The following is a 5,000-nucleotide window of genomic DNA, read 5'->3' on the forward strand; positions in this document are numbered from 1 at the left end:
AAATCATAGCAAAATTATTATGAGTTACAGTTAAACTACTTTGACCAATATTTCTGATTTATAGTGTTGGGAACAATACCACAACAGAAAAAGTAAACAAAAACCTCAGACACATTGATCCACCATATCAGATAGCTTTGTGAGGTTATCTCAAAATATAAGAAGGAGCTGTGCGCTCAAAAGCTGCACCCTCTGGTGTCTCACACAAAACATGCTTTCTTCAATGCAGTGCCCTAGTATGGCCATAATCTAATGACTCACACACACACACACACACACATCGTAGATCCCCCCCCCAAAAAAAAAAAACCCAAGAACAAACACAAAAAAACAACAACGCAAGTACGTGGTACATGTAAAGTAATTGGCAGACGCTCAGAGAAGGAAAGAAAGGTGGTTTTACGTTTCGAGCAAAGTACTTCTTCAGAAACAGAGGAAAGTCCAATAGAAAAAGAAGACGGAGGAAAGAGAAGGTCTTGAACCCTTCTGTTTGTATGAGAGTGCAAAAGATTGTTAATGTTGTTAAGATCCCTCCGCAACGCAAAGTACCTTGTAACTGGTTGCGTGTACATGTTTGTCATGCATCATATCTTGTAACCCAAATGGAAGGTATGTTTTATTTTTTACTTTCTATACGCAATACGTGGTGTTCCGTGATTGGTGGCTGTAGAGAAGAAGGTTACTTGATTCTTCTGTGTTTCACATGAAGGTGTAGCGAATGCTATATTTATTGTTTGGCTGTCTAGTCTTAGCTGCCAATTGGCATATATTTTACCTGGTTTCTACATGTAGTCACATGACCACGCCTGTTCATGTCAATTTGATGCTTCAAGTCATTAAATCAGACTGCTTGCCAGACCAGCAAATGTGTCGTCTGTTTTTGAGCTACATATGGTTATATGTAAGTAATTTCTATGATATAACCAGAAAATTTTCATATTACCAGGGCTGTAGCCACATTTCCCTTTTCAACAGCTAAAAAATAAGAATGAACAATCATCTAAACATACACAAACATATTTAATGCCTATATGTATATTGTGAGTCCTTTGATTTTGCTAGTTTTCGACAACCATTGTTGCTCATGCTGCAATCTGTCTTAAATGACTCTCCATACCAAACCAACTTGGTACATTTATAACACATTGTACATTTCTAACCAAAGAATTATTATCAAATTGCCTTTGAAGCTGTGGTGATGATGTGAAAACTACCGAAGAATTAATGAAGCAACTACTCTACTTTATTAGAGACTAGATGAAAAGCTGCACTCTGAACGGACTTTTGAAATAGCTCCTGCGGAGGACAAGTTGGGCCTGCGGCACTAAACTAAGAAGATCTACATAGCATCACAATAATATGTCTATAATAATTGTATGTTTCGCTTGTGTTTGATAATACGTTAATGATGGATGCGTATTAATTCTCTAATGCAATCATTCTATTGTTCCCGTCCTAATTTGATTTCCAATTGTTGGCCAGTCTTGCCGGGACGTAAAATTAACGAAGCGAATGTCATTTATCTCCCCCATCATCCCTAACGACATCTGACAAATGCCAAACAAAATGGCGTCAATCAGCCAAGCTTTACATTAGAAATAGCAACAGAAATACTTATGAATAAAACTCCAATACTCAATGTTCAAGAATAAAATGAAGCGCAGATTTTTATTCCTGAGATTATTCTCATTCCATAAAGGTATAATATGTCTGCGTAGAACAAATGTACTCTGACGTACAGCGGTCGCAGATAGACAGAATTTAGCTTTTATTATAACATCAAAGTAATATGGTCAAACATTTTAATGGCAGCAGATTTGTGTTTTATTTAAATACATACCGAGTTTATAACCTTAATCTCTGCATTTAATCGTGATCTATATGGTGAGAAAACATTATCCGTGTTCATATAGTGGTGAGTGGCAGATTGGTTAGCACAACGGCGGCATTTTATCCACGTTTGCAATATAAGTTCAAATTCTACCGAGGTCGATGGTTCACGTGATCCTTTTTCTTGTTGATAATATAACTGTCAGTCAAGATATGGGTGTCAGCATATCCCACAACTCACTCCACCAAATTTCGAGCCTTGTTCCTATCATAGAAAGAAATATTTCAAGTACGATTTTTATTTACACATCCTTACTATTATATCTCCTTACAGTTAGACAATTGTTTACAATGAAATATTCTGTGTAAATATATCGACAGTGAAGTATAGTTTCTGGTTGGGACCTCCAGGTTTCCTGTCCTGAAATTGCCTGGCTAAGAGTTCATACGATTGCAGGAATAATACCGGACACCTTGTAACTATGTTATGGTACCAACCAGCATGTTACAGAGGGTGTTTAAGAACTCAAAGGTACATAAAACGGCAGACCCACACAATTGTGTCCCCGACTTTTTTTCCTGATAACTTCCAGAAAAATGGGTCTATTTAAAAAAAAATTTCTATAAATACATCTCAGATGATGTACATTATGATTATATTGGAATTTAATGTGAAAAAAGAGAAAAGTTTCGTGCAGTTACACACATGTATACTGACGTATATAATATATATGTGTGCCAGTATATATGTGTGCGCGACCTCTGTTTATTTTCACATTAAATTCCGATATAATCGTAATGTACACCATTTGAGAGGTATTTGTGGAATATTTCCTTAAAAGGAAATATTTTCCTTTTTTCCGAAAGTTATGAGGAAACAGTTTTGTGGAGGACACACCTATGAGGGTCTGTTCAAAATATCCCCACAAACACCAAAAACAAGGTGTCTGGGTGCGTCCTCCGGCGAACACATTCCCTAGGCTCTAATCACCGCGAAAGGCTGAAAGAGACTGAACGAACGTTTCGGAGAAAACTTTCCGTTATTGTGACGTCATAACAATACGAAGAAATACGGAAATCTCTGGACTCGACGAAAAAATCATGCGCGCACACACAATAGCACACACACACATATACACAACCAAATATATACATATATTACGTATGCATTTAATGAACGTGTGTGTGATTGTGTTTGTGTGTGTGTGTGTGTAAATGTGTTTGTGTGTGTGCGCGCCTACTTATATTTCTATCAATATATTACATATATAAAGGTGAGTTCAAATTCCAATGTAGTCGCCTTGGGCTTTCTTCTTTTCTGGGTCGATAAAATAAGTACCAGTTGAGCCCTGGGATCTATGTAACGAACTGACCCCTTCCTTCGACATTACTGACCTCCTGTCGAAACTGGAAATCAATATAAACGGATGTAGAGGCAGCAAGTTGGCAAGGTGTTTAGCGCGATGGACAAAATACCAACGGCATTCCTCTCCCCTTTACCTTCTAAGTTCAAACGCCGCCGGGGTCGACTTCCATGGTCAATAAAATAAGTACCAGTTGAACACTGGGGTCGATATCATCGAGTTTCTTCCTCCAACGAAATTGCTGGCCTTGTGCTAAAATTTGAAACCAATATACACAGGTATATGTGTTTATTTGTTTGGATTATTTGTGCATGTAAATTTCGACTCATCTTTTTCACCGGCGTAATTCCTAGAAGAGCTACGAGGGCCCACCCCCGAGCCCGTCTTCCATCGGGTCCCGTCAGAAGCAACCGTCTCCAATTGAACCTATTGGAATCCCAAACGTGACCAACCGAGCGCATGGGTGTTTTGAGCCAACATATGGTTATAAATAAGGAATTTCTTTCGAGATAGCCAGAGAGGAGAAAATTGTCTCCAGAGATCTTTGACGCCATACTTTGTGTTTACCCTGCACACATCACACATCACCATGTACATGCTATATTATTAGCATTATCCTGCGTTTGAGAATAAAATTATTTCCTTAACTGTATCTTTTCAATACATCTCAACGCTTCTAAAACAGACTTTGTTGACTTTCAACGTAAGTTAAATTTCTTCTTCTTCGTCTCCTTCCTAACTTTATCACTAATGCTGTTTAGAATAACACCTACGAAAATTTTACAAATAAAATATTCAAAGGAAATATTTTCATGAATTGAACAGCGACTGCTATCATCCACTGTGGGTCATTTTCGGGACAACGCAGCTGACCATTCATAGCACTATGTCATAGCACTCCCACATTCTTCTTCTTCTTCTTCTTCTTCTTCTCTACCAAGAATTCACAACGACCTCGAACCCACAAGGGTAAACAAGAGAGACAGAGAAAGGCAGAAACAAGGAAAATGCCACTTGTATTTGAACACTATACAAATATTCTTCTAAAAAAACTTTCCTTTTAATTTTTCTAAATTTAATTGTTTAATTGTTACAGTTGAAAAAGTCTCAATGACTGAAATCGGTACTGAAATGTTTTTTATAAAATTATTTTAGCATTTTCTATCTTGACTTTTTTCCACATATATATATATATACGATGGGTTTCTTTTAGTTTCCGTCTACCAAATCCACTCACAAAGCTTTGGTCGGCCCGAGGCTATAGTAAAAGACACCTGGTCAAGGTGCCACGCAGTGGGAATGAACCCGGGACCATGTGGTTGGTAAGTAAGCTAATTACCACTCAGCCACTCCTGCATGAGTGGTAAGTAGCTTACTTACCAACTACATGGTCCCGGGTTCATTCCCACTGCGTGGCACCTTGACCAAGTGTCTTCTACTATAGCATCGGGCCGACCAAAGCTTGTGAGTGGATTTGGTAGACGGAAATTGAAAGAAACCCATGGTATGTATATATATATATATATATATATATATATATATATATGTGTGTGTGTGTGTGTGTATGTAAAGCTGGACTCAAGAGTCATCTTCGTAGTCATAAAATGAGACAGATGAGTGACAACCTGGCCACTGGTGGTGGTGTAACACACCATACTAATCATATCTGTCGGGCATGTGGAAGAGAGTGTAATTCGGCAGGAGGACTTAAACGACATGCAAAGGTACATGAAGCCCAGTTACAACTACAGCCGGCTATTACCAGTAAAGGTTTTAGTTGCCAATTTTGTACAAGCCACTGTAGAT

At 38.1% G+C, this 5,000-nt stretch overlaps 1 long non-coding RNA gene across 1 annotated transcript in view; it reads right to left on the minus strand.

Moving 5' to 3' along the window:
* Positions 1–704: 704 nt before the first annotated feature.
* Positions 705–5,000, minus strand: part of LOC118765712 — a 17,587-nt gene continuing 13,291 nt past the window's right edge. The window contains exon 3 of the long non-coding RNA XR_005001578.1: positions 705–721. This is a non-coding gene — a long non-coding RNA (uncharacterized LOC118765712). The remainder of the gene's footprint in view (positions 722–5,000) is intronic.

The sequence above is a fragment of the Octopus sinensis genome, linkage group LG13, assembly GCF_006345805.1.
Source record: "Octopus sinensis linkage group LG13, ASM634580v1, whole genome shotgun sequence".
Classification (NCBI taxonomy): domain Eukaryota; kingdom Metazoa; phylum Mollusca; class Cephalopoda; order Octopoda; family Octopodidae; genus Octopus; species Octopus sinensis.